The sequence below is a fragment of the Balaenoptera borealis genome (assembly GCF_965194805.1).
Source record: "Balaenoptera borealis genome assembly, chromosome: 11".
NCBI lineage: Eukaryota > Metazoa > Chordata > Mammalia > Artiodactyla > Balaenopteridae > Balaenoptera > Balaenoptera borealis.
This window is the reverse complement of record NC_138868.1, coordinates 41138887-41165438: the sequence shown is the minus strand read 5'-3', so window position 1 is coordinate 41165438 and position 26552 is coordinate 41138887. Positions and strand designations below refer to the sequence as shown.

At 40.3% G+C, this 26552-nt stretch overlaps 1 long non-coding RNA gene across 1 annotated transcript in view; it reads left to right on the top strand.

Annotated features, from left to right (window-relative positions):
- LOC309605651 overlaps positions 1-22801 on the top strand; it is a 923254-nt gene extending 900453 nt beyond the window's left edge. The window contains exon 2 of the long non-coding RNA XR_014231477.1: positions 6671-22801. This is a non-coding gene — a long non-coding RNA (uncharacterized lncRNA). The remainder of the gene's footprint in view (positions 1-6670) is intronic.
- Positions 22802-26552: the final 3751 nt, after the last annotated feature.

The window sequence follows — 26552 nt, the reverse complement described above, 5'->3', positions numbered from 1 at the left end:
CACACAAGACAGATCCAAACAGCATTACAAGGTCTTTGAAAAACAAAACAAAACAACTGATATTGTCACCGAAACTCATAAAAGACTGTTTGGAACTTGTGACCTGAACCCAATAAGGTCAATTGCGTGTTAAACTAAACACAATTTTACATAGTTTAAACAAGACCCCTGATCGCATAACATAATATTCAAAATGGGAAAAATAAAATCCCAAACCGCTCAGTGTATGAATAACTAAGAAAATCTAAACTCACAGGGGAATAGACATGGAACAGACAACCAATACTTTACCAAGATGACACAGATGTTGAAATTATCGAAGTCTGTGAAGCAGCCATTATAAGAACATTCCAAGAAGTAAGGATGAATAGTCTTGAAACAAATGGAAATATAGAAAACCTTGGGAGGAAATAGAACACTTATATAAGAACAAAATGGAAATTTCTGTAACATCTTACAGAAAAACCGGAATGAACTTTTGGCCAACCCAATACAATAACCAAAACTACAATACAATAAACAAATACAATAACCAGAAATAACAACTCACTGGATGGGCTTAATAGCACAAAGGAAAAAGTCAGTGAACTTTAATATAGAGCAATAAGAATTATCCAATTTGAAAAACAGAATAAAAAAGAGTACATGAATAAAAATGAAGAGAGCCTCAGGGATATGTGAGATAATACCAAAAATTTCAACATTTGTGTCATTGGAGAAGAAAGTGGAATATTTTTAAATTGCTGAAAGAAAGGAACTGCCAACTTAGAAAGAAAAATATGCTTTAGGAATGAAGGTGAGATAGAGAAATTTGTTGCCAGTAGATTGCCTTGAAAGAATTGATATAGAAAATTTTTTAGATAAAAGGAAAATGATACTAAAGGGAAACTTGGAATGTCACAAATAAGGGGAAAGAAACTGTAGTGGTAAATATCTAGCTAAATATGATAAACTGTTATTCTCTTGAATTGTTTAAAATATGTATGATGTTTGAAAGTAAAGGGCATAACATTTTTGAAGGGGTTTTCAATGGATGTAGATATAACACTGAAGATAACTATGACATAAAGTGGGGAGGGTGAGTAACATATATGGTGATAAGGTTTCTACATTCCACTTGATATGGAAACCACTGATTCTAGATAGACTGTGAAGAGATAAGCATGTATGTTTTAATTCCTTAGTAACCACTAAAAATAAATATACAAAAATATATAGTTAGAACACTATATATTTTTAAAAATATACAAGGATCTGACACTATAATAAAAGTATCAATTCACTAAGAAAATGTAACAATCTTAAATGTGTATGCATCTACCAATAGAGCTTCAAAATATATGAAGTAGGGATTTCCCTGGTGGTGCAGTGGTTGAGAATCTGCCTGCCAATGCAGGGACACGGGTTCGAGCCCTGGTCCGGGAAGATCCCACATGCTGCGGAGCAAGTAAGCCCATGCACCACAACTACTGAGCCTGCACTCTAGAGCCTGCATGCCACAACCATTGAAGCCTGAGCGCCTAGAGCCCATGCTCCACAACAAGAGAAGCCACCACAATGAGAAGCCCATGCACCGCAACGAAGAGTAGCCCCTGCTTGCTGCAACTAGAGAAAGCCCGTGCACAGCAATGAAGACCAAAAGCAGCCATAAGTAAATAAATAAATTTATAAAATATATATATGAAGCAAAAATGGACTAAGTGAAAAATATAAACAAGTTCACAATTACAGTTAGAGATTTCAACACATCTCTCTCAATAATTGATAGAACAAATAGGCAGAAAATCAGAAATGGTATATAATAACTGAATAACACCATTGACCAGCTGGATCTAATTGACATTTAGCAAACACTTCACCTAACAGCAGAAGACACATTCTTTTAAAGTTCACCAGGATCACTTACCAAAATAGACCATATCCTGGATAACTAAGCAAAACTTCACAAATTTAAATCATTGAAAACATACAAAGTGAGTTATTTGACCAAAATGAAATTAAACTTGAAATCAATAATGGAAAGATAACAGGAAAGTCTCTAAATACTTGAAAATTAAACAATATACTTCTAAATTATCTATAGATCAAAAAGGAAGTCTCAAGAAAAATTAGAAAATATTTTGAATTGAGTAAATGAAAATACAGCTTATCAAGATTTGTGAGATTAGGCTAAAGCATTGCTTAGAGGAATATTTATAGCAGTAGATGTTTATATAAGCAAAGAAGAAATACCTCAAATCAATAAGCTAAGCTTCCACATTAACTCAAAAAAGAGCAAAATAAACCCAAAGCATGAAGATGAACAAAAATGAAGAACAGAAATCAATAAAATTGAAACCAGAAATAAAATAGAGAATTTCAGTGAAACTAAAACCTTGTTCTTTGAAAAGATCAAAAAAATTAATACACTTATAGCAATACTGACAATGAAAAGAAATAAAAGACTACAAATTGCCAATATCAGGAATGAAAGAGAGAATATCATGACAGATCCAACAGACATGAGAAGGTTAATAAGTGTATTCTACAGACAATTCTATACATATACATTTGACAATTTATATGAAATGAAGCAATTCCTTGAAAACCATAAATTCACCCAAGATGACATAAATAATTTAAGTAGTCCTATAACTCTTTAAAAGTTTAAGTTCATACTGTAAAATCTTTGGAAAAAGAAATCTTCAGGCACACATGATTTCACTGGCAAGACTAGCAAATATTTAAAGAACAAATAGCACAAATTCTACATGCTCTCTTCCAGAAAGTAGAAGAGGAGAGAAGACTTTCAATTCATTTTATGAGGTCCACATTACCCTGACAGTAAAACAGACAAAGACATCATAAGGAAAAAACTCAAAACCAATAACCCTCATGAACATAGATGCAAAAATCCTAAACAGAAAATTAGCAAATTGAATCTGAATGAAATATTAAAACCATGATCAATATGACTTATCCTGGGAATGTAGGACTGGTTCAATATTCAAAAACCGATCAACATAATACATCTTATTAATATTCTAAAAAATAAAGGCTGTAAGATCCATCAACTTGACAAAATTCAGCATCCAATCATGATTAAAAAAAAAAAAGTTCAGCAAACTAGAGCCTAGGAGTAGAAGGAAACTCAACCTGATAAAGGGAATTTACAAGAACCTACAGCTATCATCATGCTTAATGGTGAAAGACTGAATGCTTTTCCCCTAAGATGAGGAACAAAGGAAGGATATCCACCTTCACCACCCCTGTCCAACATTGTTTTGGAAGTCTTAGCCATAGACATACCAAGTTCATGGATTGGAACACTTGACATAGTAAAGATGTCAGTTGTCCCAAAATCCATATATAGGTTTTATGCAATTCCAAGCAAAATTCCAATGGGAATTTTTGTCAGTACAAATAAGCTGAGTCTAAAATTTATGTGTACACACAAAAGAACTAGCACTGCCAGAATAATTTTGAGAAGAGGAATAAAATTGGAGAAATCACATTACCTGTTTTTTAGATTTACTATAAAACTATCAAGACAGGGGAAGAAATAAACACAATTGAATGGAATAGAGAATCCAGAGATAGACCCACACAAATATGGCTAATTTATTTTTGACAAAAGTACAAAAGCTGCAATAGAAAAAAAAGATATTATTTGCAATAAATTGCAGCAAATTGCATTGAAACAATTTGAAGTCCATTTACCAAAAAAAAAAAAAACAACCAATGAACCTAAACCTCACACCTTATATAAAATCAACTAAAATTAGATCATAGATCTAAGTGTAAAAAATAAAAGTATACAATTTTAGAATAAATTTAGGGGAAAAAAATCTGTGTGACCTTGGTTTTGATGATGAGTTTTTAGACATGAAACTAAACATTCATTTTATAAAACATTCATTGACAAATTAAATTTCATCAAAATTAAAAACTTTTTATCTGTGAAAGATACTGTTGAGAAAATGAAAGTATAAGCTATAGACTGGGAGAAAATATCAGCAAATCACAAATCTATCAATGTCATTTTATGCAGATTGTGTAAAGAATTCTCAGAATTTAAGACACAATTTTTAAAAAAAGAAAGAAAAAGAAAAAGAACCCAGAATTTTAAAATTGGCAAAAGGTATGTATGGACATTTCGCTAAAAAGGATATACAGATTGCAAATAACATGAAAAGCTTTTGAACATCATAGCTGTCAGGAAAATGCAAATTAAAATCATGATAAGATAGCACTGCAAAACTATTAGAATAACATTAAAAAAAAATCTTGCCAATGTAAAGATTTTGTGAGAATTCAGAGCAACTAGAACTGCGAGAATTCAGAGCAATTAGAACTGTCATATATTTCAGATGGGAATCCAAAATGTTATAGCACTCTGGAAAAGTTTGGCAGTTTCTTATTAAGTTAAACATGCACTTACCTTATTACTCATGATTCCCATTCCTAGCTATTTACCTTGTATAAACTTACATTCACACAAAAACCTACATGAGCATGTTCATAGTAGCTCTATTAATAATCACCAAAAACTAGAAACAAGTCAAATGTCCTTCAACAGGTAAATGAATAAGCTAACTGTGGTACTTCACTCAGCAATATAAAGAAATGCACTATTGCTACATAAAAAAGTCAGATAAATCTTAAAGTTATTATGCTGAGGAAGAAGCCAATCTCAGTAGATTATATACTGTGTGATTTCACTTATATGATAATCTCAAAAAGATAAAGGTACAGTGATGGAGTACAGATAAGTGGTTGCTAAGAGTTGGGAATGGGAGGAGGGTGACCACAAAAAGGTAGCATGAGGGAATTTGGGGGAGTGATGAAACTGTTTTTCATCTTGATTGTGTGGTGGTTATATGGGTATGCACATGTGTTAAAACTCATAAAACTTTACACCAGAAAAAGTAAATTTTACTGTATGCTAGTTTTAAAAGAAAAAAAAGTAAAGTCTATATTAAAAATGAAGAAAGATGTAAAAATAGTGATCTAAGTTTCCTTCTTGAGAATCTAGACAAAGCAGAGAAAACTAAATCCAAAATAAACAGAAGAAAAATAATAAAAATGAGAGAGATTTTGCTTAAATAGAAAATTGGCAAGCAGTAGAGAAAATCAACAAAATCAAACTTTTTTTAAAGGATTAATACAATTGATAAACTCCTAAGAAGACAAATTAAAAAATAAATAAATAAAACCCCCACAGACTATTAGTTTCATGAATAAAAGGGAGACAACACTACAGATCTTAGAGAATTGAAGAGATAAGAAAAGTTATAAACAAATTTTTGTCAATAAATTCAACCACTTAGGGAAAATGAACAAATGCCTTGAAAAACTGACTCAAAGAGAAATGGATACAAGAAGAAATAACAAATCTAAATTGCCCTAAATTGCTTTCATAATTAAAAACCTCCTCACAAAGAAAACTATAAGCCCAGGTGATTTTACTGGTGAATCTTATCGAATATTTAAGGAATTATAAAAAACAATTTTACATAAATTCAGAGGAGGAGGCAACCTCTTCAATCTGATAAAGTAAGCTAACATTTTAATGAAGTATGCCCACTTCTGCCCTAATATTAGATATCTGCTCTTACCAGTATATCTGCTCTTACTTCTTCAATTCAAATTGTACTGTAAGACTAGCCAGTGCAATAAGGCAAGAAAATGAAATAAAAAGTATGAAATTTGGAAAGGAATAGGTAAAAATGTTTTTTGCACATGAAGTAATTGTATACATAGAAAATACTATGAAAATCTACAAACAAAACTACTGAAACTATTTTAGAAACAATAACCAAAACAAAATGTGATAAACTACTGCTATAACCAACATAAATGAATCTCAAAAGCATTATGTTGTGTAAAAGAAGGCAAACATAAAGAATACATATTGTATGATACCATTTATATGACAGCTAAGAACAAACAAAACTAATCTATAGTGATAGAAGTCAGAGAAGTGGCTTCCCTGGTAGCACAGTGGTTAAGAATCCACCTGCCAATGCAGGGGACACGGGTTCAAGCCCTGGTCCGGGAAGATCCTACATGCCATGGAGCAACTAAGCCCGTGCACCACAACTACTGAGCCTGTACTCTAGAGCCCGTGAGCCACAACTACTGAGCCCATGTGCCACAACTACTGAAGCCCGCGTGCCTAGAGCCCATGCTCCGCAACAAGAGAAGCCACCGCAGTGAGAAACCCATCCACCACAACAAAAGAGTAATGCCTGCTCGCCGCAACTAGAGAAAGCCTGTGCGCAGCAACGAAGACCCAATGCAGCCAAAAATAAATTAAAAATAAATTCTAAAAAAAGATTTACTCCTACCTTTTAAAAAAAAAAAAGTCAGAGAAGTGGTTAGGACACTCTTGGAAGTTGAGTGTAGGGAAGGCAAGGATTGCCTGGAAAGGGGCATGAAGGAATAAATCAATTTTATTTCTATATATAAGAGATGAACAATGGGAACTAATTATTTTAAAGTTTACACTGGCATGACAAAACAAATTTATAATAATAAATCCAAGAAAAGGTATACACGACCTCTATATTGAAAACTACAAAAAAAATTGCTGACAGAAATTAATAAATAAATACAGATATAGAATACCATGTTCATGAATTGGAAGATGCAGTATTTTTTTTTTTTTTAAAGGATGACTTCCTTTTAGGCTTTTTTTTTTTTTTTAATTTATTTTTATATTTATTTTTGGCTGTGTTGGGTCTTCGTTTCTGTGCGAGGGCTTTCCCTAGTTGCGGCAAGCGGGGGCCACTCTTCATCGCGGTGCGCAGGCCTCTCACTATCGCGGCCTCTCTTGTTGCGGAGCACAGGCTCCAGACACGCAGGCTCAGTAGTTGTGGCTCACGGGCCCAGTTGCTCTGCGGCATGTGGGATCCTCCCAGACCAGGGCTCGAACCCGTGTCCCCTGCATTAGCAGGCAGATTCTCAACCACTGCGCCACCAGGGAAGCCCCCAAGGAAGATGCAGTATTATTAAGGTGTTTGTAGTCCTCATATTGATCTTTACAGTCAACATAATCCCATTTGAAATCTGGGCAAACTTTTTTGAAGAAACTGACCAAAGGATTCTAACATTAATATAGAAATTCAAAGATCTAGAATAGTCAAAACAATCTTGAAAAATGAAAAACAAATTTGAAGGACCTACATTAACTTTCCAACTTATAGTTACACTATAGTAGTCAAGACAGTATGCTTTTGGCAAAATAATAATCTAATTTGGCAAACACCAAAGGAAACAAAATATAGAGTCCAGAAATAGACTCTCACTTATATTGATCTGGATAAAATTGCCCCTTGCTTGGTCTGTCAAGTCCTTAAACCAGGCTGCAGAAGCACTTGGGGGTGAAAGAACCCATAGTGTTTTAAAGCGAACACCCACGCACATAAAATCTGAAAATGGAGTATGATAGGTCTTCACCCAAGTAATACTGCTCCTGGGTAGAGCTGTGTCTTGGCAAACACACCATTTCTGAGCTGGATAAGACTGCCCCTTGCTTGGTCTGTCAAGTCCTTAAACCAGGCTGCAGAAGCACTTGGGGGTGAAGGAGCCTGTAGTGTTTTAAAGTGAAATTCCATGCACACTGATGTTTTTGCTTGACATGTATACCCCAACTCACTGTATCAGAATTCTGCTGAATCCTGGAATTTGTAGAGTTGGGTTAGGATAGTCAGGTCTTTGTGCTTCTACATCTATCAGTCTTTGGAAGAGATGAGGTGAGGTGGTTTTCCATAGCTGAGGCAATCCCTGAAGACTGCCTGCCGATGGCCCTCCCAGCAATGAGTGCACCAGGTCCTTCATTGCAGGGACACCTGGAGCAACTCTCTTGTAGTTTGTTCCTCCACACTCTTGCTGCTATCTCCAGCAGCTCTCCTGGTCATGGTACTCATTCCACTCCCTCCTCCTCCTTTTTCTTCTTCTATCACTTTTGGTATCCAAAATTTTATGAAGGTGGGAATTAAAGAGTACAAAACAATCAAGATCAAATCATTTGATTTTTCAAGCTCCTAATTAAAATTTCTCCCCTGCCGCTTCCCTGGCCTGAATCTTAGATTGGAGACCTGCAGCCTGCAAGGGGTTCTCCAGCCCGCTCCTTGCTCCTTGTTCCTTGCTTGCATTCCTCGCTCCATCTCCTCCTCTACTGCCCCTGGTCCTCCTGGTCCTCTCCGCTGGAAAGAGTCTTGTGGAACCTGAAGGCAGTATGATGTTTGAGGTAGCTGTTTTCAGGAAAGATGCTCCTGAAAGTGCAGAGCATTTTTGAAAGAACAAAGGGAAGATGCAGGTGGAAAAAATAACAGCCCAGAGGTTCAGCAGGTCTGGATATGATCCTGATTCTGCCATGCACCCTCACCATGTCCTACAATCTCAGGCCTAGATAAAATCAGAGGTCATCTGTCACTGTCCCTCTTTGGACCTTAGCTGTGCCATCTCTAAATGGGGTGTTAATATGGTGTGAATAAGTGGTTGCTCATGTGTGCATCCAACTCTGTAATTCATTGGCTTGGTAAGAGCTAAGGCAGGAGCGGGGCTGCTTGTGCACTGGCTGGCCCACGTGCTTGCCACACACGGGCGCACATTCTCTTCTCTCCTGCATGTAAGAGGGTCCTTCTCACCGCTCACCAGTGAGAGCTGTACATATGCCATCCTCCCCACAGCTACCACCTCCTAGCCTCAGGGTGGAAGCTCTCTCCCAGTGGCACATGGGAATCGGAGCACCGTATGGATGGTTCTGAGTCAATAATGACAGTTAACACAATAAAGACACGATAGATGGCTACACTTATTGTGCCAGGGACCATGCTAAGCTCTTCAGCATGCTTTTGACTCCTCACAACAAGGCATAATATTTGCTACAAGTATCCTATTTTACAGATTAAAAAACTGAGGTCCAAAGAAAATACTTACAATTTTACCCCAGTTCATTCTGTTGGTAAATGGAGAAGCCCAATTTAGAATCCAGGCCTTCTGACTCCAGAGCCTGTGCTTTTCCCTACCATGAAAGTGGACTTGCTACCTGAAACAATTGCTCTTTTTGGTCCAGACAAGCAGCTTGCCTTTTAGTGATCATTTCTTAGGCCAAGAAAGAGAAAAGTAATAGGCATTTAGTGTCTACTGTGTACCAAGTACCATGCCAAATATTTCACATCCAATCATCCCAGTTAGGCCTTTCCCCCCACTTGAGTGATGAGCAAACTGAAGTTCAAGGAAGCCGAGAAACTTGCATGAAGTTACGCAGCTCGTTATGGGCACAGAGAACATTTCAACCGAGGCCTGACCCTGCTACTAAACCAGCCATTACTCCAACACGTTTTGGTGCCAATTGACTGAAGGGTAATTCAAAGCATATGTAGAATCCTTGCTTGCAGCCTGCAAAACTCATTAGCTCTCTCACATTCTCCCCCATTGTCACTAACTCATCGTCACCTCTGCAACTTTGCTCACACTGGCTTCCTCTCTCCCCACACATCCTCCCTGTGCCTTTCTGTCTAGCCAGCGACCCCATCCATCATGGAACTTCAGGCACTGCCTCTGCTAGGAAGCCTCCCTTGATCGCTTTAGGGCAGTGACTTTGAACTCTAAGCTTTCAAAGAGTACCTCATTTTCTTAACTTGTAAAATATTCCTTTTGAATTGTTAACTATCTTTTGTCCTTTTGATTTTTAATTTTTTAAATTTTTAAATTTTTTAATTTTGGCCGCACCACGCGGCTTGTGGGATCTTGGTTCCCAGACCAGAGATCGAACCCAGGCCCATAGCAATGAAAGTACAGAGTCTTAACCACTGGACCGCCAGGGAATTCCCTCCTTTCGATTTTTTGAATGTAATGACTTGTTCCTAATGGTGTTGAAAGTTCCTAAATGACAGAGATGGTGTATGCACTGCACCCATATGTGCGTGGTACCTGGTGGCTTGGCACGTCGCCTCCTTTGAGGGGACTTTCCTGATTAACCTATCTAAAATGTCAGCTTCCATCACACTTTACCCTCTTGCCCTGCCTCCTTCTCCCAGCTAGTGTTCTCTAATATAGCTCTTTGTAGACTTCTTTATTGTCAGTTTTCACTAGAATGTAAATTCCATGAGGGCAGTCACTTGGCTCTGCTCACTACTGGATCCAGAGTATCTAAAACTGGCTCACAGTAGGTGTTTAAATTTTTCTTGAATGGTTGACTCAATGGATGAGCAAGTGACAGACCCTAGAATAGCAGTCCAAGGACAATAGCCACTGTCAATGGGGGTAACCACAGGGAATGATGGTGGTGATGTGAGTTCATGGGAGGAGGCTCATCAGAAATACCAAGACCAGAAACTCAGAAAAACATACGTGCTGGATATTTTTGCCCTGCCTACGCTTCTTACCCTGCTCTCTACCCTGGGAAAATGAGCTTTACAGACCCATTACGTAGATTCCCTGGCTCTTTGGCTTCCAGTTGCTTTCAGCCAATGGGCGTCTTTATCAGTAGATTGGAAGGTGGAAGGAAAGAGAAGTTGGAGTACTTTTTCCCCCAGCTCCTTCCTTGACATGTTTCTCTACTGAAGGTCTCACCCCGATCAGGAAGTCTCTCCTACAGGCACAGCTCTCCCCAGGTCTGGTAACTGCTCCCTCCCCTTGCCCCTTCCCCTAGGAGTAGTGACAGCAATCCACAGTTGCTAGCCTCAGGATACTTCAGCATTCCTTGTTAGTTGCCTCGACCCTGTCTACTCCTTTGTAAATAGTCCCTTCATTAAATTCTTTCAATCATTCTTCTCAGACAGGTCAGACCCTGACAGACACAGCTCAGAAACACTTTGACTAGCAGCAAGGATGAGAGGTCAAGGAGGTAGTATCAGGGAGAAAGGGAATCATTGAAGAGTAGTGTTTCTGCCTGGAAATCCGTTTGATAAGGGGGCAGGCCAGTTTCAGGTGAAGGGCTCACCCCTAAGACAACTCCTGGAGCAGCAACAGGGCCAAGTCTGGCTCTTAAAGAAGATTCCATCCATCAGGAGGTGGTGATGCAGATGGGATCCCAAAGTTAGGCTTATATGGTGCAAGTATTTGCATCAAGTTATTTAATAAAAGGCATTTCTATGGAAACAAACAACCAAAACAAAATGGTTAATGAGTGGAGCAGATTATAATCCCAGTTTCTGAGTTCTGAAGGTAGCCAGTCAAGATTTCTAGATATTGGGCTTGAAGCATCTTCAGATGGAGTGAGGGCAGGCAGTGGCAATCTGATAGTCTTTCCTGGTTTGCAGTTTGAATGTCTCTGATGATCTTTCTGAGTGGCCCACAAGCAATAGGCATGAAGATTGTCTGTACATGAGCTGTGGTGGAGATTTTCTGAAGTTTATATCAAGTCCCACTTTAGCTTGCCTGGCTTCGGGAAAAGGGAAATTTTAGTTCTCAATGGTTCCAAGTCAGAAGGGTGGGAGAAAAATTGGAAAAATTAGTTTCGAGAGTTGTAGCCAGATATCAGAGGAAACAAGAAGAATTTAACATCCAATCTAGTTTACAGGTAGAAAACAAAACCTCAAAGACAATTAACAGCACTAGAATTTAATATCCACAGAGATGTATTAACAAAACATAATTTTTTTTCTCTCTACAATCACCCCCGTTTTTATCAAGAGATAATCAAAATAAGAGTAATTTTTTTGGTAAAATAAGTCTAGTCTCATTAAACTTGGCTTGGTTATTTACATAAGTGCAGCAAGAATATTGATTGACCACAGACTCTTTTAAGTCTGTTTTGCTGGAACTTTTCATAAGAAATCTCAGATTGAACTTGTAAAAGCCTTCTGGAGGCTAAGAAGCCGATCCAAGGTCTTGACATCAGATAATACCTATGGATTTGGGTAAATTTCTCTTTTCTCAAGGTCCCCAAAATATCCTTAGACTCCTGTGCCTGCCAGGAAGTGACCTCCTGGTAAGGCTGCTGGGAATCCTATAAGTACCAGGCTGATTTTTCCAAGGAGCTTTATTGGTGCCATAAAGTCAACCTTAGTTCCTTAAGGTGCTCTGGTCATATCTGAGTCTATGCATGTCTCTTTCAAATATGAGATTTCAGTCAAAGCCTTGGTAATATAATCAGTGTTTCAAATTGTGCCTGGTTACAGACAGAATAGATTCATATTGAACTTATGCAAATAACTCTATTGCCATAAAAATAAGAATATTCATTAAGAGTTTACTAATTCTGGAGGGATCAGGTAGGGAGAAAAAAATAAATGTTTCAATATTGCTTACAAAGGTATAATTTACCAAGTTGCTGTAAGTCATAGTTAGTTTAAAAGGTTTCCTTATATCTGGAAAATAAAAGATTAAAGAACCATCAATATTTTAAACAAAAATTCATAAAAATTATGATCATCCTCATTCGTTCATTCAGCCCCAGGCAATTAATTCTTGTTAATCTTGATCTTAGGTTAGTAGTTTTATGAAGCCATCAGTTTTCGTTTATTTCTTTGTTTCCCTAGAGTTCTGTAATTTCTTACCCAGTTCAGTGGTATGAAAGTTATCAAAAACCTGTATTCTAGAGTACTTACCAGTGTCCCTTCCATGAAGCACTTTTGCAAAAGCACCAGAGTAAAACAATAACTTTAAATGACAAAAGACTTAAAAATGGCCGTGATTAAAGATCTGATTAGAGTTTACTACAATGCAATTGACAAGGTAATTTGGTTATTTCTATGACACTGAACATATAATAACAGAATTACAAGGGATAACATTATACCAGAACAAATCAGATTTTTAGGAATTTCATACAGTTTCTAGAACACTTATACAAATAACATATATTCACACAAATATATCAATAATATAGAAGGTTTAGCATCACTTAGTTGAAAATGCTTCACATGTAATTTAACATATCAAATAAACCTAATCAGTTTAAGATATCCCCTTTTCCAAAGAGAGAGAACAAATCTTTTAAAATGTCCCAGGGGCCCTCTGGATAATCCCAAAGTTAGTTCAAGGACAAAAAGATTTCATTTAGAATTTGATTTTAGGAAGTTTGTCAAAAATGTCAAAAGGTTTTGGGCACTTGACTAAATAGATCACAAATAATTATGAAATAATACTAATTATTTATTTAAACAAAGTGACAATAAAAGATTTTAAAGGCAAATGCAGGAGGTTTCATAGTTCTGAGCAAAACTTAGCTCTTAATATTGAAAAGACTATGTTTACTTAAGTAATCAAAGACCTGTTGATAAAGGTAACATGAAGCAGAGTAAGTTATTTTGGTAAGACACAAAGCCTTTGCTTTCCAGATAGATTACCCAAAAGGAAAAACAAACAAATAAACAAACCTCTCATAATCACTTATTAAGAGCAGACCAATAATCCAAATAAACTTTGTCCTTTTAACAAAGAGAAAACCAAATTCTAATTTTGCACCAGTGTACTTTTGATACTAAAATTGTTTCATTCATTATTTTTTAAAACTTAATTAGATCAATTTCAATCTTATCCAGCCTGACAACACATAAAATTCCTTTCCCACAAACCTTCAATAACTTTCTTTTTTTACATTCAGATTTTGCTCTGTTTTTCTTCTTTCCCATTATGAAATAAACAGTCTCACTTTAGGACAAAATTAATTCCTTTTCCTTTAACAGAAATGCATCCTTATACCTCATTCTTCCTATGCCAAAACATATCCTACTTTCCTTGCATACAGAGTTCTTTTCCTCATTTTTCTAGTAATTTTAATTACATATGTTAGAATTCATATACCTTAGAAACCTTAAGTAAGCAATTGTGAACCATCATTACAACTGGCAAATTTATGAGTACATTTTATAATTTCTAGAAACATACATGTCCTCATAACATAGTTTTTCAATGTGACACAGGACATGTTTACTAAGAGACTCAAATATCTAGTTTCTCTGTAGGAGTTTCAGTGCTTTTTGCATGATTTTGGCAGTCCCAATTAAAACATAATAGTGCAGCCCTGTAATTAGGGGAAGCTTTCTGTAAAAATAATTCTCTGGACTCAGCGTCAAATGGGGCCTCTTCAGAGTTGGAAATGAAGAGGAGGTCATCTGGGTCACTATGGTCATGGAAATGATAAACCCATTGGACCATGCCAATTTTATGCAATGGGAGATAGGCTTCATCTTAATATTTCCCATTCACTCTGAGCCTTAGCAGCAATCACTGTGATGGAAGGGTAGGCACAGAACCAAGCAATAAATAGCCAAGTGAGGAGAGGGAGGGCCCTGGTACAAATATTGGTGGCTTTAGTGTTCTTTGCCTTCCCCTTTCCCTTTTCTCCTCACTAGGGATATCAATAATCCTGTCAACAATTCCCTTGGTGGCAGAGATGCCAGTGAGGCATGTTTCTTAGTTCTTCCCCATTCAGGGGACAGCTGAGAGGGCTTAGGATCTGTAGTACCTCTGAGGAAATGAGCATATAGCCCAGATGGATCTTTAAGAAAATTATGGATTTTAGGGTCTCTAGAGAGTTTGGCCAGTTGATGCACTTTAGCAGCCATGAATAACAATTCAGAGCCTACCCCAAACAAACAAACAAAAAGCCTGCAATAGCCAATTACTTTCCTTCTTTCCTTCCTGCTGCATAAAATCTTTAAAAAAGGTTTGAATTTCAATTAAGATATAGTTTCTGATTTTAGTTTCTATTTCTTGATTTTCTCCTGTTACCTTCATCTTGTGTGTTGTTACCAGAAAATTTTGGATGATGTCACTGTGAGCCATCTTCATAGGTGGCCATTTTCTTTTCTAGGATATCCCAAAAGACCTTTCCAGTATTGTGGTTTGCTTTCATTAATGTGATGGACAGAGTTTTCGGGAAAATCCCCAGACCTCTGGAGCATAAAATCAGAGCCTTTGTATGTTGATATACCATGGTATTGAGCAATGCCCAGGAAGCTCCCATGGCATTTTGCATTTATTGAGGAGCTGGTGTACATCCATGGGGTTCTTAGGAGGAGCTGGCACCAGATATTTAGGACGCCTATATTCGTCCATTAATATTTTAGCAACATCACACCGGAGATCAGACTCATAATATCCTAATGGGTCAGGGGACAAAGAGTGACAGTAGTCAGTGAAGTGGTGACACCGAGATTATAGGTTTCTGCTGTAACTTTCCTCTGGTGGTGTCATTATTTTCCAGATGCAAGGCTCTTTCATTCTTCTGGGTTAGGACATGTAGTCTGGACACGACCCACTGACACAGTGGTTGCAGCTGGAGGCCTCCTGTCTTCCTCACTTATGGGAATCTTTTCTTCATGCCTTTAGCCCCGAACCTTTCCTTGAGACCTTTCCTTGAGTGGTGACGATAGCCTTGCAATCCAATCTACCCTCCTTAGCTCTCTTTGGCCCTGAGGCATGAAGGACCCTTTCACACATTACTAGGCTATTAAGGCCTTTATGATTAGTGGTCTAACCTTCTTACTAGACCCTATGACCTTGATCATGCTGCTCTGGGGAGATCATTGGATTATTATGGTAGCCATGACCTTTTAGGTTGGATACCACAGGCAACACACGACACAGGAAATATGCAAAAGCCCATAGCAGCATGACAGACCCCCAGCAAACATTGCTCCTTCCCCAGATGATCACTGAGTTAGGTGGTTCGTAAGCAAATTGTAGATGAAGGGTATTAGCCTCAGTTAATTGCAAGGAAAACCTTGTAATCCTGCTGACTATGCCAACTGTTTTGTGCCAGTTTCAGGCTGTCAATAACCAGTGTTGTGACTGGACCAATCCTTGTGGTTCTTATTATGATTATAAGATGTCCTGCAGCAATAACGATCAAGAAACCCTGAAAAAAGTGTGTGGGGGGGTTATTATTTACAAGACCTGGAAATTACACCTGGGGCCACACCGTGAGGCTGCAAGTAGGGAAAGAGCATGCAGGCCTGGGGTTCTGCTTTTACTGGGGCCAAGGGTGGGGAGCTAAGGGTTTCATGGACTAATTCTATATTGGTGAATTTCTATAAGAGCAAGAATTTAAAACACCGGAAGAGAAAAAGCAAGTGGCCCAAATGACTAGTCACTGAAATCAGCCAAGATCTCTAAAACAAAGGAGCCTCAGTGAGGGGAGGCATCCTATGTTTAAGTCCTGTGGCTGGCAAGGTGTTTATTCGAGATAGCCATCCTTGAAGTGCATGCCTCTTTGAAGTGGATGCCTCAGCAATCAAAGCTTAAGTCAGGCACTTGCATTACAAAAAAGATAAAAAAAATAACAAAGGCTTCTCTTGTGGTTGACATTAAGCACTGGTCCAGCCCCTCTCTGCTGCCAACCATATTCCCCTTTCAGTGTGCCCTGTTCCTGACCCTTGGCTTTTAGTTTCTTTCTTTTTCTTTCTTGGCCTTGATCCTGCCTTTGGACTTAGTGACTTGACCTTCAATTCTCTCTAAGGACTTTGGCTCACACTCACCGCTCTATCTCCACTCCAGGAGGCATATGCAGGATATGTTGACCTAACGGCCCAGGCCCCACTTAACTGGCACCCCAGGATGTGGTGAGTGTGTGAGTTTAAGCGTGTGCATGCACAAGGCTGAGTACACGTGTTGGGGTGGGGGGAGGGCGTTGTCAAGTTGCCCGAGTCCAAATCTTTACTCCCCTCACTTATTAGATTCATGACCCCAAGCAAGTTATACATCCTTTCTGTTCCTCAATCTTCTAATCTATTATCTATAAATCCATAAACTGTGTTGGGGGGGGGATTAAAAGTACATATGTTTTAAGGTTGTTGTGTGGTTACTAATTCTGTTCAGTAAATATTTCCAGTTGCCACTCCACTCTACTCCCCACTTTTGGGTCACACAGTAGGACTGTACCTCTTGAATCCTTTGTGAGAAGAAGGGTCATAAGGTTAGTTCTGGTCAATAATTTGGGAGCTGAAATGATGTGTGTCATTTAATTGCTGATGTGAGATCCTCTGGGACTTTCTTGTGCTCTGCCACAAAGACTGTGATCTAAATATTGGCTACTTGGCTGTTGGGGTTGCAGAGTAAGGGTAACGTGGATCAGAGCCCCCACCAACCTGCAGTGGGCATGCAGCAAGGGAGAGAAATAAGCCTTGTCATTGGAAGCTACGAAGATTTGGGGGTTGTTTGTTACCACAGCATAACCCAGTCTGCCCTGACTGAAACAGTTGTTGTGTGGACTGAGATGATGCATGTAAAATTTGCTCAGCCTAATGTCCAACACGTAGAATGTACTCACTAAATATCAGCTATTATTATCATTTGTGTGACTGTGTGTATGTGGGTGTATGTATGTAGTGCATTTCCTTTGTTAAACCAAACAGTTTGAATAACCTTCCATTCTCAGCAGTTGGGAAGGGAGGTGGAGCTCAGCTATCAGGATAGTTTAAAGGTAGAGTTTCCTGCAGTGTTCTCTGACTTCAGTGTCACAAAAAGACTTAGTAAATATACCCCAAACTTGTGAACAAGCAAGTTCTATCATCAACTCAACTTCCCCAACGCAGGCTAACATGCTAGCACACCCAGAGACTGCTCCTTTGGCTGTGGATGAGAGACGGAGAGAGGCTGTGTTGGATCATCCTTCTGTACAGTCTGAATGATCGTTGGTCTGTGGGGACGAGAGAAGACCTCCAATTAATTATTACTGGAGAAGATGAAATCATAAACAAAATTCCTTGTAATAAATTTTTCAAATGAGAGCCCATGTTTTATTTACAGGACTGGCCCATTTTGGGCTTTAAATCTATGAACAAAAACAAACATGCTTTTTTATCAAACAGACGGGGAAGAAAGTACTCAATAGCCTTTCTTTCTCTCCTTGCCAAGGAGGACATGTGCTCTGAGCTACAGAGAGGAAGGCAGGCCCAGGCTCTGTTGGCTAGAAGAATTAATGGACTCATTTTGCTTTGCAGAGGAAGATTTAAGCTATAATGATCCTTCCACATTGAGAGAAAAAAAGAAAGAAAGAAAAGGGGAAAACAAAGGGTCCTGCTGAGATTCAGATGTTTCTGCTTCTTAATTCAGCATGACACCTGGGTGGCAAGTAGAACATATGCAAAGTGTAAACTTCTATACCTAAGGCAGCTACCATCAGGCATGTTCCTACAGCTAAAAATGAGAAATCTACTTGAGCTGAGCATTCTGCAGAAAAAGTGCAAGAAGTAGGAGATAGATTTTGACTTGGTGTCTCATTTGCCCTTTGTCTCCTTGTAGCAAAGTTGGTCTGAATCTTGGGGAAGAGGCACCTAATGTAAATTCACACCAGTTCTCATAGTCTCAGATCTCGTGGGCTCAGAAATGAGCCCCAAATGTCCATAAAGGTCTATTTTCTGACAAATATGGGTGATGAATCAAAGAACACAGGTCTACTGGAACAATAGAATGGTCCATTAAAAACTCAGCAAGGCACCAGTTTGGAGTGAACCCTTGAGAGGTTAGGTTGTTCTTTTCCAGTATGTGGTATAAGCATAAACCAAAGAGTGACGTATGGTGCTCTGTCCCTGTATCTGTTTCCTGTGGCTGCTGTAACAAATTGCCAAAAACTTGGTGACTTAAAATAACAGAAATTTATTCTCTCACAACTCTAGAGGCCAGAAGTCTGAAATCAGTACCAACGGGCCCAAATCAAAGTGTTGGCAAGGTCATGCTCCCTCCAGAGAGTCTAGGGCTGAATCGTTTCTTGCCTCTCCCAGCTTCTGGTGGCTGCCAGCAATCCTTGGCTTGTGGCCACATCTTCCTGTCTCTGCCTCCATCCTCTCATTGTCACCTCTTCTTCTGTCTGTATCTCTTCTCCCTCTGCCTCTCTCACTTATAAGAACACTTAAGAATGCACTGAGGGCCCACCTGGATCATCCAGGGTAATCTCCTCATCTCAAGATCCTTAACTTAATCATATCTGCAAATACACTTTTTCCATATAAAATAATATACTGGAAAAACCTCAGTCTTTCACCTGTGTAGGAAAAACCCAGCTTCTCCCTAGTGTATGTTTCTTCCCATGAGCCTCCTTTACCACTCTCACAGAACACTTCACTTCTGGTTACCAAACATGTGGAGGTTTTTCCCACCAAATGTGTGGAGAACAAGCAATTCTCTGTGACATCAGCTGAGTGTCCTACAATTTAACTCAATTCTGACACTACCTGGAGATAACATCGCATCAAACAGGTTAAGGGCTTAGTCCCGCAAAATTTCCCCCCCTTCCACACACACTTCAAATGCCACTCACAAGCCCAGGTTATCACCTGGGCTTCTGACCAACTGGCTATAGATTGGAAATTCCAATGATCCCCTCTTCGGGTTTGATTAATTTGCTAGAGCAGCTCACAGAACTCAGGGAAATACTTACTTAGGTTTACGAGCTTATTAAGGATACGGTAAAGGATACAGGTGAACAGCCAGGTGAAGAGATACACAGGGTCTGTGAGGGTCCTGAGCACGGGAGCTTCTGTCCCTGTGGAGTTGGGTGTGTCATCCTCCCAGTGTGGATATGTTCACCAATTTGGAAGCTCTCTGAACTGCTTACTACTGAGAGTTCGTGGAGCTTCCTCACATAGGCATGATCAATTATTCACTCCGTTTCCAGCTCCTCTCCTCTCTCTGGAGAAAGGGGGTGGGGCTGAAGATTCCTAGCTTGTAATCATAGCTTGGTCCTTCTGGTGACCAGGCCCCATGCATGAGTCATCCAGAAGCCCACCCAGAGTCATGTCATGAGAAGAAAAGATTCTCCTAATGCTCTTATCACTTAGGAAATTACAAGGGTTTTAGGAGCCCTGTGTCAGGGACAGGCTCAAAGATAAATACTAGGACAAGAGATGCTTCTAATATTCTTATCATTTAAGAAATTACATGGGTTTTAGGAGCTCTGTGCCAGAACTGAAGGCAGAGACCATATATATATATACACACACATATATAATTTTTCCCCTATTATCTAACAGGTAACATTTACAGGTTCCAGATACTGGCACCTGATATTTTTGAGGGCCATTATTGAGTCTATTACAATCTCCAATAACTATAAAGTAAAGGTAAAGGAGCCAAATGGTAAAAGTAGGATTGGCCCCTCTTACTCCCAGTGACTAACCTGCAGATTTGTGTCTTTTGTCCCTGTGAGCTTAGGTTCTGCTGGGTTAGAGGTTCAGTCCTCTGGGAAAGAACATTACCAATAGGACACACAATAAGTGTTCTGCTAAAGCTGAAGCTCTGACTGTACCTGGTCACTTTGGGTTCCTCATGCTTTTGGAGAGACAGGTAAAGAAAGAAGTTATTGCACCGGAGGGACGAAGGGTTGCTGCTATAAAGTGGGAGCAGGGAGCAATGTGGCTAGAACCCGGAGGATTCCCAAGGAGTGTCTTTGGGTTCTTCTGCACCCAGTGGAAATGGTGACTGGACAACGGCAGCATCCAAGGCCTGACAAGAGCAAGGCGACTAAAGGTTCAGACTCCTCAAGATGAAAGTCTAGATCAACAAAAGGGACAGAAACCCTGAGCAGCTGAAGTGCTGACCACGGGGGGTGGAAATCTAGACTAGGTGGAAGGAGAGGGAGATGACAAAAATCAATTTAAAAACACATTGGTGACTGGAGTCTTTTCAACCAAGCCTTTTGTATTAAGTGGTTTCAGAATTTGAAGCTAAAAAACACTCTGGAGGCTCAGCTGACATGGAGGTAATGGGAGACCCAGGTTGACCAGAGCTGTGCCAAGGGTGGACTCTAGAGACACTTTTGTGCCTTCAGTGGGTACTGTGGGCACCAGCTAGATCCCTGCTCCATGACTAAACCGTCCTTCCCCCAGCAGCTGAGAGTATCACCTGCTGATGGTTTCTGCTGAGAAATTCTTGGAATTGCCATCTGCTGAAGGGAACCCTAGTTTATGCCTTTTTGGGGGCAGCACACATTCAATAACCAGTTGATGTGACAGAACCAAGGTCAAGGCACCCTGGCTAGATTGAGAACATCTCTGAAGGACCATCCCAGCTCCAGAGATCTTTCTGAGATCAGTGGAAGCCTCTATTGCAAGGGCATTAGCATTCACCTTCTGCCTGTGCCCAGTTCGGCTTCCCTCACTCCCTTAGTTATTGTTCTCCAGAACATTTCTCAAGAAACTGGTACATTTCCACCTAAAGCCTATTCCCAGGAATCTCGACCAAAGACAGTCCCCCAAGTCACATCCTCTAAGCCCACCTCTGACCTCAGCCACATTTTCAGTGAACGCTTCATGCAAACTCAGACTCACCTAAAACGGGCCAGGTTCCATCTCAGTCATGTGCTGTATGTCTTCACTTTCTGATCCGGAGTCCTCGCCAGCTCCATGAGAAGTAACTTGGCCTTTACACGTGCAGAGCTTGTAAGTACAGAGGAGCTAATGACCTCAAGGGAGGAAATATCATCTGAGGGGATATGGGAGCCAGGAGATAAATTCCCCAGCCTCCTGTCCTTCAGAGGAGTCATGCTGCGAGGCCTTCTGAAGCTTCCAATGGAATATAGCTCCTAACACCCAAAGAGACCACCCCAACAATATATCGTTATATTGACTTTTCCTCCCTAGTCTCTGCTTACTGGATTAATCGCTTTACAATTCCCGAAAATAAATCTTTATCTCAGGCTCTGCTTGGGGAGAAACCAAATTTCTAAGTACCACTCTCAGCTAGGTGGCTGTTCCCCTTTCCTACAACTTTATCTTTTTCAAAGCAGGGAAATTTGGGGAGAGGGGGCTTACAAATTCTCCTTGATTCATATATAATAAAGGGGGAAAATACCATATGTCAAAACCTACTATGTGTTAGGATCTCTACCACAAATATAGCAATGAGTAAAATAAAACATTTTCCCTAGGGAAGTTGACAGTTTAGTAAGTGTGGGGTGGCCAGGGTAGGAAGGAGGGTTGAGATTCACATCTAAAGTGGGAGGAGACAAAGGAGGCAGTGTTTCCATCTCATTGGAAAAACCAAGACAGCTTCATAGAGGAGGTGGCAGTTGAGAAGGTCAGAGTGGAGTGAGGAGGATCTTCTGGATTGGGGGAACAGGATGAGCAAAGGCCCAGGAACAAAGAAGGACAGAGCTGGGTGGGATGGCTTGGAAGAGCCCAGATTAGATGAGGTGTCAGGCACATGAATGAAGTTCACTGGAGATAAAGCTGGAGGTGAGGTCTGAGTTGGGGACCCTCAGATGCCAGAAAGGGGAGTCTGGGCTTTGTTCTTCTGTGAGCAGTGACCTCATGCATGTGCTGGCATTGGTAGACTGTTCAGGGCACAGTCTTGGCACTTTGCAAGAAGGCCTTCCATTGACTCCAGGAGATGGCAGGCAGGGTAACCAGAGGAAACCATAATTCCAGAAGATACATGCACACCAATGTTCATAGCAGCACTATTTACAATAACCAGGACATGGAAGCAACCTAAATGTCCATCAGCAGAGGAATGGATAAAGAAGATGTGGTACATATATACAATGGAATATTACTCAGCCATAAAAAGGAACAAAATTGGGTCATTTGTAGAGACGTGGATGGACTTAGAGACTGTCATACAGAGTGAAGTCAGAAAGAGAAAAACGAATATTGTATATTAACACATATGTGGAATCTGAAAAAATAGGTATAGACAATCTTATTTACAAAGCAGAAATAGAGACACAGATGTAGAGAACAAACATATGGCTACCAAGGGGGAAAGGTGGGGGAGTGGGATGAATTGGGAGATTGGGATTGACATGTATACACTGTTGATACTATGTCTAAAATAGATAACTAATGAGAACCTACAGTATAGCACAGGGAACTCTACTCAGTGCTCTGTGGTGACCTAAATGAGAAGGAAATCCAAAAAAGAGGGGATATATGTATACATATAGTTGATTCACTTAGCTGTACAGTAGAAACTAACACAACATTGTAAAGCAACTATACTCCAATAAAAATTTAAAAATAAATTAAAAAAAACAAAAAAATAGGCAACTTAAAAGAGATAACTAACATTTACTGAACCCATACTGTATACCAAATACTGATCTTTATTTGCATTATCTAATGTAATCCTCTCAACAACCTTTTGATAATGGTACTAATACTATCTCTACTTTACAGACAAGAGCACAGAGGTAGAAACAGGCTAAGTAAATTGCCCCCAATAGAGCTAGTAAGTGGCAGAGTTGTGAATGTGCCAAAGGCAGTCTGGCTCCTGTGTCCAGCACTTAACCTCATAGCACTTAACACTATGACAGGGGTGTGTGAACAGGGAAAGTTGCCCGCCATAAGAGTGTTGCCCACCATTCCAGTCCTACAGGGCTCAAGCCATCAACCCCTGCAGCCACCCCAGCCCCATGGTGTGCCTTGAGGGGGATTCAGGATGGAGAAAACAGGAAGTAATCTGTGTTTTGGATCCTGGCCCTAGAGAGTTAAAGTGTATATCTAAGGAATAATTTCAATGAACCCAGATCCTTGCACCTTCCCATACACAGAAAATCACTAAACCATTAACCTGAGCTGTCTGTTCTCTGTGATTAGCGGTCATCTTCTGATGCAATGTTTGACTACCTTGTTCCTGCCTTACCTCTTTGGAGCAGTTTTTCAGAGCTGTTTGAGAGGCTGTGTCCTGGACTATAGTCCTCAGTAAGGTCCCCGAATAAAACTTAACTTGCAGCTTTTAGGTTATACATTTTTTCAGTCAACTGGTGGGATGAGAGCTAAGTAAGATTGGCAGTCAGCAGGAGGTATTGGGCAAAACCCTACTTTCAACAGAGTCCTCTGCCCATTGTGGGGATTAGGACTGGGAAACAGAATTAAGGACTGACCCCTAATTACAGGATTAGGTGAGGGGACTAGCATCATTTTTTGGCATTACTCAAAAGTCTCCTTAGCCTTCTCTAGTTTTGAACATACATAGCCCATCCATGTATATTCAAGCCTGTGGGTGGGGAAGATAATCATGAATCAGCTGAGCTTGAGGAACCAGGCACCCAGGGGAAGATGCCCAGGAAGTTGGTGGACCTGAGAGGTGAGAGAGAGAGAGATTGAAGAAATCCATTGAGCAGATGTTCATTGAGTGTCTACCATGTGGCAGGCACTCTGCTCGGTGTCCTATGAAGGCACAGCATTGGCTGGGGATCCAGAGGGGAGTAGCTCAGGGTCCCACCCAAGGAGCACACAGTGTGTAAAAGGAGTGGACCAGTAAGAGTCCTGCCATGTTGCAGGAGCCAAAGCATGTCCTGGGTCTGGGGGTGGAGCATGAAAGAAGTAATGGCCAACTCTACTATGTGGGAAATGATCAAAGAAGGCTCTGTATGGGAGGGATCTTGAGATGTGAGAATAGGTGTTCACAGGCCAACGACGAAGGAAAGGGCATTCCAGACAGATGGACCAGCAGTGACAAGCACATAAAAGTGTGCATAAGCCTACATGGCTATGGCCTGCAAATAGCTCAGTATGCCTGGAAGATGTAGACATGAGAGGTAGAGAGAGGAGGAGCTATGAGTTATGATACTGAGGAGATAAGCAGAGGACAGGTGGTAGAGAGCCTGCGATGCCATGTTAAGTGGTTTGGACTATTCCCTGGATAATGGAATCCACTAAAGTTTAAGGAGAAGAGTGACATGATTAAGTTTGGAATTTTGGGAGTCAGAGAGTAGCAGTTAAAATTATAGAAGTGGATATAATCTATCAGGAAAAAAAGGAAGAAGGAACAATATTGAAGATTGAAGGTTGATTCCAGAGGTAAGCAGAGAACTTCATAGCACCCTGCCCAAGTTGGGCCCTGTACCAAATTATTAAACACTAACTTCTATGGAGCACATACTGTGTGCCAGATGCTATTCTAAGCACTTTATATGTATTAGCTTATTTAATCCTCCTGATTATCCCATGAGGTAAATTAACTAGAACATGATAGGGCCAGGATCATGTTCAGCTGAGATTTGAACCCAGGTCATACAACTTCAGAGCAGATGCGCCTTCACCACTGTACCACACAGCCTCCTGCAATGATGGTAGCTAACATTTGTGAGGGTTTAATAGGTGTCTTAATAAGTGCTTTATTTGCACTATCTAGTTCGGTCCTTACAACAACCCCGTAAGAGATGAGAAAATGAAGACACAGATGGGCCCATGCAAGTTACTAAACTCAGCCAAGTAGGAACAACTAAGTAGCCAAGTTTAATCCAAGTTTTCTGACTCAACAGGCTGTGCATGTAATGATTTTGCCCTGCCGACTCTGTAAGTGCTCCATAAATACTAGCTGGTTGAAAGAGCAGTGTTTCTAAGAATTGGTTTCTGCATCCCCAAGACACAAGTATCACCAGGCCAGACACTCAGAGGTGACTTTCCAGAGGCTGAGGTACAGGGAGTCGTGTGGCTGGCTCCTACTCCAGCTTGCCTGCTTCTATAGCCTGACCCTTGTAGGGTGGGGCGGGCGTCGAAGACTGCAGGGATGAGGTAGGGCCAGCGTGCTGCTCCCTGAGTGGCCAGGCCCCGTCAAAGGCGCTTGTGTCAGGCTCTGCTCCACTCCGAGGCTGGGCACATCAAAGAGCCCTGCCGAAGCTGGGTTTCTGGGCAGCCCCAGTTCTGATCATCAATTGTCACTTTGGCAGTGGCAGCAGAGGGTCCAACAGGACAGGACCACCACAGCCAAGGCTCCTGGGGCAGACATCAGAGAGGCAGCTCCAAAGGCCAAGAAACTGCCTGAGGCTCCTTTGGGCGTTGACCCCTGGTGGGAAGAGAGGAAAGAACTGGAGAGGCCCCTAAGGAAAATGGAGCAGGTTCACTACAGGAAAGTTGCTGCAGGCGAGAAACCTGACCTTGGCATTTATATGCCTGCCTTGGAACCATGAGATCTGATTACCTCATGGAGCTGGGAGAATTGTTGACACGCTCACATGCATTCACTCTCACGCATGTATTATGTATGCACACACACACATGCATACACATTACACACCTCTATATAGTTATACACACACACACACACACACACACACACACACACACACACACACCCCTGAATCACCCACTGGGACATACATGCATTATAAACATACCCCAACACATGCAGACTCTCACACAAGCTAAAACACATAAAAACATTTATGCCCATATGTTCCTTCATACTCATCATACTTGCCTACATACACATGCATGCACATGCGTACACACAGCCGTACACACACCTAAAGATGCAAGTAAGTAACCGTACATGTGTATGTGCTTACTCATTCATGGGCATGAAATCTTTATAATATAATCTGCCAGCTTCTAGAGCCCAAATCCAATATTTTCCTCTCCAAAGGGTGAGAATAATACTTGTGAATAGACTTTAAATATAGAAATAAGACTATTACACAGGTCCTGATGCCAGCCACTCTCCAACTCCTCTGTAGAAAAATCTAGAGGAAACATCCAAAATTGTAGCAAACAGCATTTATGTCAGCTCTTGGAAAGGACTTTCTATCCTAAGAGCTATTAAAAATATTAGCGTGTTAGAATTCTGTTCATTGAGGAATATTTGGTTGCCAGAAATTTGAACCAGTTGAAATAGCCATTTTGCCTCTGAAAATAGTTACATGCTTTGAATTAATATATTATAGATAGGTA